The sequence below is a fragment of the Lathyrus oleraceus genome, chromosome 2 (assembly GCF_024323335.1).
Source record: "Lathyrus oleraceus cultivar Zhongwan6 chromosome 2, CAAS_Psat_ZW6_1.0, whole genome shotgun sequence".
Lineage (NCBI taxonomy): Eukaryota > Viridiplantae > Streptophyta > Magnoliopsida > Fabales > Fabaceae > Lathyrus > Lathyrus oleraceus.
This window is the reverse complement of record NC_066580.1, coordinates 173979077-173992268: the sequence shown is the minus strand read 5'-3', so window position 1 is coordinate 173992268 and position 13192 is coordinate 173979077. Positions and strand designations below refer to the sequence as shown.

The window sequence follows — 13192 nt, the reverse complement described above, 5'->3', positions numbered from 1 at the left end:
GATCTCTCTACACGGTTAAGTGTTTGATTTGAAAATCAATAACAGAGCCGAAGCTCTGATACCAATGAAGGTGAGAAAAACAAGAAAGGGGGGGTTTGAATTGTTTGAAAAATAAGCGCTTTTGCAAAATGAAATCACACAATGATTTTATACTGGTTCGCTTATAACACAAAGCTACTCCAGTCCACCCGGCCAAGGTGATTTCGCCTTCAACAAGGACTTAATCCACTAATCTTGAAAGATTACAAACAACCCCTAAGAGAAAAGAAAATCTCTTAGTCCTCTCAAGTCTACAGACTACAAACAAGTCACTTGAGGAAATCAAATAAAAATAGATACAAGATGTGTAATCTAGAGTGCTTCTAAGAAAGCAAATATTACAAACTTAAGAACAAATTTTTCACTTGATAAGCAAAAGCTTAGTGAAAATCTTTGAAGAACAAAGATGTTTTTCTTGAGCGTGATATGATTTCAGTATAGTTTTGGCTAGTGATTTCTTCGTGTTTACTGAATGAGATTTCTTCTCTATTTATAGGAGTTGAAGTAGAGTTGAAGTAGCGTTGAATCTATTGGATATTGAGATGTAATTACGCCATTCCATTAATAGCTTCTGCAGTAGACTTTTTCACTTAGAAGTGACTACTTACCACAATTAGTATCTTTTCTCTTGGAAGTGGAGATTAACGTCTCTTTCTAATTGAGGAAATCCATTTGCAGAACTTTAACTTGGCTTAAACGTTACTTCATCATGATTAACAATTCTGATTAGAGTCTTTGTGTATCTGGAGAAATTGGCTTCTGATGTTATTTCTTGAATGTTCAGATGGCGCTGATAACTTCAGAGTTTGCAGAAGACATTTGTTCAGAGTCAGAGCTTCTAGACTTTACTTCATGTTCAGATGCTTCTGATACTTGCAGTTTTATCCAGAGTTTAGAGCTTCTTGAATGAGATTCCTCTTTAGATGCTTCTGATACTTGAGATTTTGCATCTGATCTTGTTTTGCATCTGATGACATCATCAGATTTATTTCTTTCTTTAGAACCCTGCACACTTAGAAACTTTTCGTTAGGGTACCACTTTTGGTTTCATCCTTTGTTATCATCAAAATCATGGAATCTATTGTAGAACTATTTTTGTTCTTACATACTTGACGTTGAATCAAGTGTTTGGATTTATTATGAGAATAGTGAGTGAAGAATGGAGGTGAGAGATAGAATGAGTTTGAGAATAGAATGGAGAAGATGCGAATAAAGGATCATGAGGTGGATGGAGAATACTTGACATTGGATCAAGCATCCACGTTACAATGGTGTGAGTTTTATTTGGAAAACAACTTGACGTTGAATCAAGTACCTTTTGTTTCTTTGGAAATGCTTTGTTTATCGTTTTGTAATTTATCTTTGATTATTAACATGCATGGTGGACTATCTAGAAAATAATAAATCTAAGCTATTACATGACTAGGGGGAGGGGGAACATTTGACCCACAATTTAGGGATGGATCCACACAATACAATGGAAAGGGAATGAAAGGAAAATACAAGTTATAAACTACTAAACTATGTACCATGCCTAAGGCATACAAGTGACATGGTACTCCAAACAATACAAAGTTATTGAATGAAAATGGAATGGTTAGGAGCATGGCTAGCTAAGAGTGAGCTTGCTTCTCCAAGTCAACTTGTGGACACAAAACAACAAACGAGTTACCATGAATGAGAACGAGTGAGAATGATGCAACAATATGTAAGTACATACAATGGCTAAAATCGATTTGAATGGTAATGGATTACTCAATAAAAACAATCAAGGATCTATCCTATGATCATGGCAAATGAAATTGGACATACATAGTATTCATCACCTAAATTGAAATGGGATTTTCAATTTAATCAAAATGATCATAAACCAAATGAATCGTTTAAATGGATAATTAAAGTGACTATTAATTCTAAAAATTAAAATCTACCTAAACATGAATTAGGATCAAAATCAATCGAATGTGACATTCACAATCCAAAATCAAGAATTGCTAACTACTATGATTATACAAATCAAATTGAGTGGAAATTAACCTAAGGTCTAACCATGGCAAAATCAATCATTAACCGTATTAATCTAAACATGAATTATATCAACAAAACGAATTAACCAAAATCTAATGGCTAATATCCAATCATGGCAAGGTTAATCAATGAAATAATTCTGGAAAATGAAACAAACTAAAACTAATCTAAAAATTGATTAAACCTTATTAACTAATCAAGGAATTAATGAACTAATCCTAATATCTAAAATCTAAAAATCAAGAAATTATCTAATTCTAACAAGATTAAACAAATCTAATAAGAAAGATTAATACGAAAAAAATGGAATTAAAACAGATTAAGAAATAAAATAAAACTCTAATCAAGCTTTAAGAAATAATTAAGAAAAACTGATATGGGCCAGTTTGGGGGTACGAAAAACGGAGGGGCGTGTATGGCCCATTTCAACAAAAATCCGCTTGGGCCAAAGGCCAAAGTCTTCAAGGGCAAGGTATGGCCCATTGCAACCTTTTCTCTGTTATATGGTGTTGAAGGTTTTTATGAGGGTGAAGTTCTGGTGTATGTTAAGTAATATGTGGAGAGAAGTTAGCAGTTGGAGAAGGAGGGTTCTGTTATATATTCTGTTGGAGGTTGTGTTTTCAGTTGGAGATTTGGTTATTCGGTTATTCGAGAGTTTATTACAGGTTTGGTTATAACAGTTGGGTATTGTCGGTTCATAATTGAAGTTGGAATCTGTTATGTGTTTGTTACCACAGGATTGTGATTGGAAGTGTTTTTACAGGTTTTTGGTAATTTGATTTTTGCTGCTTCTTTATGTCGGTTGGTTGATTTAGCGGGTTAGATTTGGTTATGAAGATTGGAGGGGAAATGAATGGTTCTCAGTTTGAGAAAATGAGGATTATTAGATGAAGGTCTTGAAGGAAATTTGAGATGGATTAGGATAGTTATGTTGGTTAGAGTTCTGTTATATTTCTCTTGGAATTTTTTCTAACTGACTTATGTTACATGATTTTCTTGAAGGTTAGAAGTAGTTCCAGTTTTTTTGGGAAAAGGTTTTATTTTTATGGAGAGCCCTTTTGACGAGTTCTCCCTCTGTTTCAATCCTGGAAGTTATTTGAATGGGAATTTTTTTGTTAAGTTGTGAAGGTTCGATAAAACAGTGAAGAGATTGTTGAGGTTCTGTTTAGCTCAAAAGGTTGAAAAATAAAATGAGGTTAGAGACAGTTCCCAGTTCTGTTTTCTTCAGTTTTGAAGGAGTTTGTTAGAGGGAAGTTCTAATTCTGTTAGGGAGTTTTTTGTATACTATTAGCAGTTAACTTGTGATAGTCTTTTGGATGAATGTTGTCATAGCTTATGGTGCTTATGATCAGGTTTGGGTAATGGTTAACATGTGATACTTTCCGGATGGGTTGAATTTGGTGTAATGATACTTGTACTTTTGATGCAGGTATCTCTTATGATATGCAAGGCCAGTGTGCTTGGAATGATTCAAGACATGGAAATGGAGGCATCATGAACGTTTAAAGTTTGGAAAAGGTAGCAAAGCAAGGCTTACTTGTGTATAGCTTGAAAATGTAACTTTGTAATGTAGGGTTATGTATGGAATTGAATAAGCTTAATGTTTAATTTTTTGTAACTTGAAGTTAAATTGTAATTTTGTCATAAGAATGTATATGAGGTTGAATGTAATATGGTTTATGGTTATGGAAGTTGTATGTTTAGAAATGGTTGTAACATGAATTTGTGGTTTATGGAAACGTAATAAAAAGGTTGAAATGGTTTATGGAAATGTAATGGTCTACGTGTGGTATTTGAAAACCTTGAATGAATTTGGAAATTGAATCTTGAATCAAGGTCTTAAAAAATGGAAAGTGGCTTAAACCATAGAAAATGGTTCAAGATTAAAATGGGCATTGGCTAGGTGATTGACCAAAAAGTCAACAGTGGACCAAAAGTCAACTTAGGTAAAAATGTGTACTTTCTTATGGAAAGATGAAAATGGACCATGATGACAATGCAATGCACCGATGAACTAGAACTATTGTGAGTCGATTACCCAAAGAACCAAACACCAACTAAGGTCTTAACCAACTATGAACATGAATGCACACCATGACTGAACATGGATATGACTAAAAAGCCCGATGTTCTTAAATGAAATGAAACATACCAAATTCCAAAACTCGAAACCCGATCAATCCAAACCAACCAAATGATACTTAACCAAGCAACTGTAACACCTTGAATGAATCTTAACCAATGAATCAGAACCATGAATCTTAAACAAACAACTGAATCATTTATAATGAACCAAACGAATCAGATGCAACCTCCTGGAATTAGAGTTTCCACCATGCTCTCTGATGAATACATGTAAGATGAAAAGTTCTAACACAACCATGTCCATCACATGAACCCTAGCCTGGAGATGAAAAGTTCCCCCCCCCCCCCCCCAACCCATGTAGGGGCTTTTTCGAAATCCAGCTTGCCAAATTTGGAGATGCCATCCCATTCTTGTAATATTAACGAAGAATTTCTGAACAACCATGGATTCACTCACAATATACATTTATCGTCCTCGGATTTTTCCATAGTAAGTAGGAATGTGGCAGGTTCCACTTCCTTATCCATCGGGTTTTTAAGGTTACACCAAATGTAGGGTAGGTTACACCAAATGTAGGGTAGGGATATTTGTAAGGATCCTCTACGAATTGGTTTTTTCAGTTGCAATTTTTCCCAACAAATTGATCTTTTTCATGCCAGGATTTTCTTGAATTTCTTCCTTTTCATAGAGGAAAAAAACAGGACCTGTCATGTTTTTCTAATTGCTGGAACTGCTTCTTTTTTCAAAGATTTTCATTTGTGGTTGTTTATTGGTCCACTTAGTGATGCATATCTGATTTTTCTATTCCACAGTGATTTCATTTTCTCTACTATTCGATACATTTTGCCTATATGTTATGGATTAGTTAACAGGTATCATGATCCTATTTGTTTCTGAGTTGGTTCCAATGTGCTTCATGAATGCACCGAGCAAAAAGTGAGAGATAGCAAAAGAATACTTTAAAAAAAGCCAAAACAAAAGACTAAGGATCTAAGAAACAACAAGGCCAAGAAAGTAGGATAAAAGGGAGAACAAACGAGAAGAATGAAAAGAAAGAAGAGATATGCAAGAAACACTTGGGAAAATGGGGTTAGGGAAGAAAGTCCACTGAAACCGAGCCCAGTCTTAAGCATGTTCCTAGTCTTTTAATGAATAATTTAATAGATGCATTAGTTATAATTTAGTGACAAATGATGGAATTAGGAGCATAATTAACTTATGTGGCATGCTTCACAATATGAAATATGTGGAAAGATTTGTTAGGTCATTATGGATATAACACCCCAAATTCGATTAATTTATTTAACTGAATGATTTAGAATTCTTATTTAATTATTTTGTGTTTGGTCTGCCTTTAAATAAAATTATGTGATTAAATGTGTTGTTGGGGTGGTTTGGTAATGGTAGTCTGTGGTTAGAATGTAGGAGTTTGATAGAATAATTTAGAAAATATTTATAATAATTAGCATTTTAATTAATATTCGAAATAAATTTCGAAAAATTGGTAAATAGGAGGAGTTAGGCCAAATGTCTTATTTGAGGGAAGTATGTGTTAAGAGGAGAAATATTGGAAATTAGTTGGGCAATAAGAATAATTATACTACTATATATTCTTAAAGTTGGAGAAAATTAGGTTTCCAGGGAACCTTTTGTTAGATTGTGAAAACAAGGAGGCTTAGAGAAAACAAGAGAATTTAGAAGGAGGATAGGTATTGTAGGGAAAATCCATATGAGCTGCCTGATTTCCTATTTGTGTTGGAGATCTAAAGTAAGGAGGGGGGGGGGGGGAACTCTCAATATGAGTGTATTGCATAATGGGGTAGAGAAGAGAGGTCCTTACTCTCATTCCATGATTTTCTCTGATGAATTATTGTTTTGTTAGAAATCTGGAATTTGATGATTGATTGTGTTGATGCATGTGTTTCTATGACATGAATTATGTTTGAATTATCATGAATATGCATGTATAAAATTATGCCATTGATAATATTTGAGTGCTTGAATTGTGTACATGATTGTTGACGAAATTGTTGATGAATTGCTATGAATAATTATGAATATAAGTTTGTAATATGTTGATAGTTGTAATAACATTTTACGATGTTAAATTCGTATTATGGTTTATTTGATTTTGGAAAATTTTGTTGGAGTCAAATAGGGAGGTTTTGGGATGATGGAGATGATGAAGTATTGAGAAAACTGAGTTTTCTGGAAACATGCACGATGGCAATCGATTGCAGGCTTTTATTTTTTGAAAATTTTCCTATGTCAATCGATTGACATTAGATCACAATCAATTGTAGGAGGGAGTCAGTTGATTAAATGTCTGGAAAATGTGAATTTTTTAAATCCAATAGCTAACCATCTTTGATGACAATCGATTGTCTTGGGCCAATTCGTGAAGAATTATGTTTTGCCTTTTGTTACATTGTCTGACGATTTTGGTCGTAACTTTAGTTCTGTAGGTCCGAATGAGGTGCCATTTGAAGTGTTAGAAAGCTAACGCATAGGACTACATCATGATAGTGCTTGGTGAAATGATTTAGTTGTAGTCGTTTGTCTACTATAGGAATTTATGTGATGACATGTATGATTAATTAGCGAATCATTGTGTTTGCGTAATAATATGTTTATGTTATAATGAACTAACATGATGGAATGCTTGTGAATATGCATTTGACGAGTTTCTGTTATTTGGTATTGTTTGTTAGTTGTCGTAATATTGATTACTTATTATGTATGGTGATAATGCATGTTGTTGAGAGTCATGCATCATGGTGTACGAGCTTCGGTCCAGTTTTGGTGTGCTATGGTCTAGTGGTATGGATTCGAGAGCGAGTATATGGTTCCAAATGGGAATCAGTGAACCGTTACTTATAGTGATAGTAACGATTTGGTATGCACTGCTCTAATGATGTAGATTCAGGAGCCAGTAGCTAATTCCAATGAGGAATTAGTGAAGCATTACTATATGGTGATTAGTAGTGATCTGGTGTGATATGGTTCTATGGTGGGGATTCAGGAGCCATATGGACATGTTTTTTCCATTAATGGTACCACATGCATAATGAGTTAGTTGTGGATTACATTGCATACATGTTTTTATATGTAATTAATTATTCATGATGTTGTTGAATATGTTGAGAATATTTGATGTAGTTTATGAATTGTTGTGAATAATGAGTATACTTGATGAATGTTTATGTTTCTATGAATGGGTGTGAGACTATGGTGTTGTTGATTGTGTATTCAATGTGTGTAGTATCGTATGTTCTCTACCTTATCATTATTTATACTATTCATTTTGAATGTTGTTTCCCATCCTTTTTGCTCATGTTGTCCTCCATGGACATACTGCAGATACTCAGGAGTTAGCATTGTTGATGTGTGTGGAAGGTGGCTTGTTTAGAGCTACTCTTTATTTTTATTCATCGCTTGATAATACCTTGATGGTTTATTTAATGCTCTGATTATGTAACACCGGGGACATAAGCTATTATGTTTTATGTTGATGTTGATTTTTTCGTTTTGGAGTTTAATACATTATTTATGAAGTTGCTATGAAATGTTTTTCCGTCGTGTAATATTTAAATGTTTTGATTTGTTTTTATCGGGTTGTCGTTGGTGATACCTTAACTTGTCAAGTAAAACTTTTCATATAAGTTTCGGGGTTTAGGGAGTTACATAGTGGTATCATAGCCTTGTTGGTCTGTCCGACCATGTTTTGTAATGATTTCTAGTCCATAGTATGCGTCATGTGTGTGTACAACGTCGGTGCATTGTTTTTTATAATGTGTGTTTGATGGTTTGAAAAATGGCTGGAAGAAACAGTCGCTCTATTTCTGAAGCTTTGGAGCAGTGGCTCAGGCACTCTAGAGTCACCAGAATCAAGCTGGTTAAGTTATGTGGTTTGGAGAATTTTTAGAGGAATAATCCGCCAACATTCAAAGGTTGGTATGATCCAAAGGGTGCTCCAGTATGGCTCATAGAAATTTAGAATTTTTTTAGTGATGGCCTCTATCGAGGAACAGAAAGTATTGTTTGGTACTCACATGTTATTCGAGGTAACTGAGGACTAGTGGGATAATGTGTGCTAAAGACCAGAGGTTGTTGGTGTTAAGATCAATTAGGCTATGTTTAGAGTGAAATACCCTGAGAAGTAATTTCTTGAGGATGTGCGAGGAAGAAGGAGATTGAATTCATTGAGCTTAAGCAAGGAAACATGGAATTCATTGAGTGTGCTGCCAAGTCTGAAGAGCTTGTGAATTTATGTCCTTATTATAATGGTTTTTCTGTAGAGGGGTCAAAGTGATTAAATAAGGCATCAATTATGAGGATATTCATAGGTTTCCTACACTAGTGAATAAGTGTAGGACTTATGATGAATGCTGCATGGCTCGTTCTGCATACTATAAGAGCATTAGTGAGAAGAAGGGAAAGACTCAGTATCGTGGGAAGCCGTATAGTTCTCTAGATGACAGAGGGAATCAAAGATCTTCATATGACAAAAATCCAAATGAGGTTGAGACTCCCACTTCCGTCAAGTGCTTCAAGTGTGGTGAGTTGGGCCATAATGCTAATGAGTGCAAGAATAATGTTCTGAGGTGCTTCAAATATGGAAAGACGGGTCACCATATTGCAGACTACAAGAGTGTTAGGCTGACTTGTTATAATTATGGAGAACAGGGACATATTAGTGCCAATTGTCAAAACCTGAAGAAGGCACAGTCTGAAGGGAAAATCTCTGCCTTGTTAGGATCAGAGACTACTAGCATTGACCGATTGATACGAGGTACATGTTTTATAAATTGTATCCGATGATTTCTATTATTGACAAGGGTAAAACACATTCGTTTGATTTGCTTGATTGTGTTGAGAGGTTGAGTTTGAAATTGTATTATATGGTTGGGATTATAATTGTTGATACCCCGACTCTAGGTCTGGTAACCACTTCATGGGTTTGTTTGAATTATACACTTACTATTTTTGGTAAGAATTTTGGGTTGGATTTAGTTTGTCTACATTTGGGAAATCTCAATGTTATCCTTAAAATCAACTGGTTGGAGTTCAACCGTGTTCATATAAACTCTTATGACAAGACGATATCATTTCAAGAGTTGGATGCAAGTGATGAGTTGTTTGTGTCTGCTAAGCAAGTGGACGAGTTCATGAAGGATGAGACCAAAGTGTTTATGATAATAGTTTCTATGAAGACTGAAAGTAAAGCTGTGATTGGTGAGCTTCTAGTGGTGTGTGATTTTCCAAAAGTGTTTCCAGGTGATATTAGCGATTTTTCGCCTGAGCGTGAGGTGAAGTTTGCTATAGACTTAGTACCTGGTACTAGTCCAGTGTCAATGGCTCGTTATAGAACTCATGATTCAGAGTTGAGAGAACTTAAGAAGTAATTGGAAGATCTGCTTGAGAAGAAGTTTGTTCGACCGAGTGTTTTTTCATGGGGTGCGGCAATCTTGCTAGTCAAGAAGAAAGATGATAACATGAGGTTGTGCGTTAATTATTGACAATTGAATAAGGTGACTATCAAGAACAAGTATCCACTTATGAGAATTAATGATTTGATGGATCAGTTGGTAGGTGCTTATGTGTTTAGCAAGACCTATTTGCGTTCGGGTTATCATCAGATTTGTGTGAAACTAGAGGATATTCCGAAGACTGAGTTCAGAATGAGGTATGGTCATTATGAGCATCTAGTGATGCCTTTTGGTGTGTCTAATGCGCATGAAGTATTCATGGAGTATATGAATAGAATATTCGATTCATACTTATATCAATTTTTGGTTGTGTTCATCGATGACATCTTGATATATTTAAAGTCTGATTAAAAGCATGTAGAATATCTGAGGGTTATGTTGCAGACTTCAAAAGATAAGAAGTTGTATGCGAAGTTGTCCAAGTGCGAGTTTTGGTTGCAAATGTGTGTTTCCTTTGTCATATGATTTTTAGTGGTGGGATTGCAATTTATCCATCGAAGATAGATGTTGTATTGCAATGGGAGACTCCGAAGTCTGTTACGGAGATTAGAATTTTTCAAGAGTTAGCTGGTTACTACAGAAAGTTTATTTAAGGATTTTTGAAGTTAGCATTGTTGATAACTCAATTGACTTGAAAGGATCAATCCTATGTGTGGGATGTGCATTGCAAAAAGAGATTGTAAGAACTCAAGAAGAAGTTGATGTCTGCTCCAGTGTTGATTTTTTCGAATCCAAGTGAGTCCTTTATTCTATATTGTGATGATTCAAAGATGGGTCTAGGTGGTGTTTTGATTTAGAATGGTAAGGTTGTGCATTACGCTTTTAGACAATTAAAAGTTCATGAAAGGAATTATCCTACGCATGATCTATAGTTGGCATTCATAGTGTTTGTCTTGATGATTTAGAGACACTATCTGTTTGGATCCAGATTTGAGGTGTTTAGTGATCACGAGAGTTTGAAGTATCTATTTGATCAGAAGGATTTAAATATGAGGTTGAGAAGGTGGCTCGAGTTTCTGAAGGATTATGATTTTGGCTTGAGTTACCATCCTGGTAAAGCCAATGTTGTGGTTGATGCATTGAGTAGGAAGTCGTTGCACATTTTGATGTTAACAGTTTGGGAGTTGGAATTGATCGAGCAATTCAGAGATATGAGTTTGATATGTGAAGAGACTTCTAATAGTGTGAAGTTGGGTATGTTGAAGTTGACCAGTGGTATCCTGGAAGAGATCAGAGAAGGTGAAAAGATTAATCTGGGATTGGTTGACCAATTAGTGTTAATCAATCAAGGGAAAGGAAGTGATTTCAGAATTTACGAGAACAACGTGATAAGATTCAGAGACAGGGTTTGTGTCCCAGATGTACCAAAACTTAAGAAGAGTATTCTTGAGGAAGGTCATATAAGTGGTATGAGTATTCATCCCGGTGCCACTAAGATTTTTCAAGACTTGAAGAAATTGTTGTGGTGGCTAGGAATGAAGAAGGAAGTAACTGAGTTTGTTTATGCTTGTTTGACTTGTCAGAAGTGGAAGATTAAACATCAGATGCCATTGGGTCTGATGCGACCATTGATTATTCCTGAGTGGAAGTGGGACAATATTTCCATTGATTTTGTGACAAGTTTTCCGAAGAGGATGAAGGGATATGATATCATTTGGGTTATTGTTGATAGGCTAACTAAATCGGCTCATTTCATTATGATTAAGATTAGTTTTCCTAAGTAGAAGTTAGGAGAGTTCTATATTGAGAAGATTGTTAGCCTGCATGGTATTCCGTCGAGCATTGTGTCAGATAGAGATCTCAGGTTCACGTCGAGGTTTTAGAAGAGTTTGTAGGAAGTATTGGGTACCAAGCTGAAGTTGAGTTATGCTTATTACCTGCATGCAGGTGGTCAGATGGAAATAACTATTCAAACCTTGGAGGATATATTGAGGGCTTGTATTCTAGAACATGGAGGTGATTGGGATAATTACCTGCCTCCAATTTAGTTCACTTATAATAATAATTTCCATTCGAGTATTGGAATGGCCCCGTTTGAGGTATTGTATGGTAGGAGGTGTAGGACACCTCTATGTTGGTAGGAATCTGGTGAGAGTGAGGTGATTGGACCTAAGATAATTCAACAATCTTATGAGAAGATCAATATGATCCAATGGAAGATGAAAGCTTTGCAGAGTCATAAGAAGACTTACCATGATTAGAGGAGGAAGGCACTTGATTTCCAAGATGGGGATCATGTGTTTTTGAGAGCTACTCCAGTAACTGGAGTTGGTCTAGCTTTGAAGTCTCGAAATCTAATGCCATATTTTGTTGGTACATACCGAATCTTGTAGAGGATATGAGAGGTCGCCTGTTGGATTTCTTTTCCATCGCTGCTTGCTAATCTTCACGATGTATATCATGTGTCTCAGTTGAGGAGATACACTTCAGATATGTCTCATGTAATCCAATGGATGATGTACAGGTGAGAGAGAACCTGACTGTTGAGGCATCTCCCACAAAGATAGAGGATCGGGAAGTGAAGCAGTTGTATGGTAAGGAGATTGCCTTTGTGAAGGTAGTGGGGGGGGGGACTAACTAGTGGAAGCATAACTTTGGAACTGGAGAGCCAGATCAGAGAGTCGTATCCGACTATATTTCTTTCAGGTAATTTTCGAGGGAAAAATTTTCCTCAGTGGGGGAGAGTTGTAATACCCCAAATTCAATTAATTTATTTAGTTGAATTATTTAGAATTTTTATTTAAGTATTTAGTGTTTGGTGTGCCTTTAAATAAAATTATGTGACTATATGTCTTTTTGGGGTGTAGTGGTAATGGTAGGGTGTGGTGAGAATGTAAGAGCTTGGTAGAATAATTTAGAAAATAATTAGAATAATTATCATTTTAATTAATATTAGAAATAAATTGAGAAAATTAGTAAATAGGAAGAATTGAGCCAATTGTGTAATTTGAGGGAAGTATGCGGTAAGAGGAGAAAATTTGGAAATTAGTGGGCAATAATAATAATTAGGAAAGAATAATTAGAATACTATATATTATAAAAGTTGGAGAAATTAGGTATTTAGGGATCCTTTTGTCAGCACGTGTAAACAAGGGCGTTTGTAAGGAGAGCAAGGTTTTGAAGGGAGAATCCATAGGAGCTATTTGATTTGCTATTGTCGTGGAAATATAAGGTTAGAGGGGAGAAAGAGCTCTCAATATGAGTGTATTGCATGATGTGGTAGAGAAAAGAGGCCATTTCTCTCAATAAGGTTCCATGATTTGCTCTGATGAATTGTTGTTGTGTTAGAAATTTGGAATTCGATGATTGATTGTGTTTATGCATGTGTTTTTATGTCCAAAATATACGTTTATATGACATATTAGAGAAGATAAATACCAAATAAAAGTGATAAATAAAATAAAAGAAGACAACCTCCAAGGCCATCGCCCAACTCACAAGCAACTACTTCTGCTGAGTACCTGATTGTCTATATTCTCGAAGAGCACATACACCATAACAACATGCAAAGGGTGAGAATACATCTAACAAATGATAACTTTGAAATTCA

At 35.3% G+C, this 13192-nt stretch overlaps 1 long non-coding RNA gene across 2 annotated transcripts; it reads left to right on the top strand.

Annotated features, from left to right (window-relative positions):
* Positions 1-2588: 2588 nt before the first annotated feature.
* On the top strand, positions 2589-3838 carry LOC127118722 (uncharacterized). 2 transcript variants are annotated; one of them, XR_007802322.1, is made up of 2 exons: positions 2589-3262; positions 3497-3838. It is a non-coding gene; the product is annotated as an uncharacterized LOC127118722 (long non-coding RNA). The 2 variants fall into 2 exon arrangements; XR_007802323.1 differs by having other exon boundaries at positions 2589-3419.
* The last annotated feature ends 9354 nt before the right edge of the window (positions 3839-13192 follow it).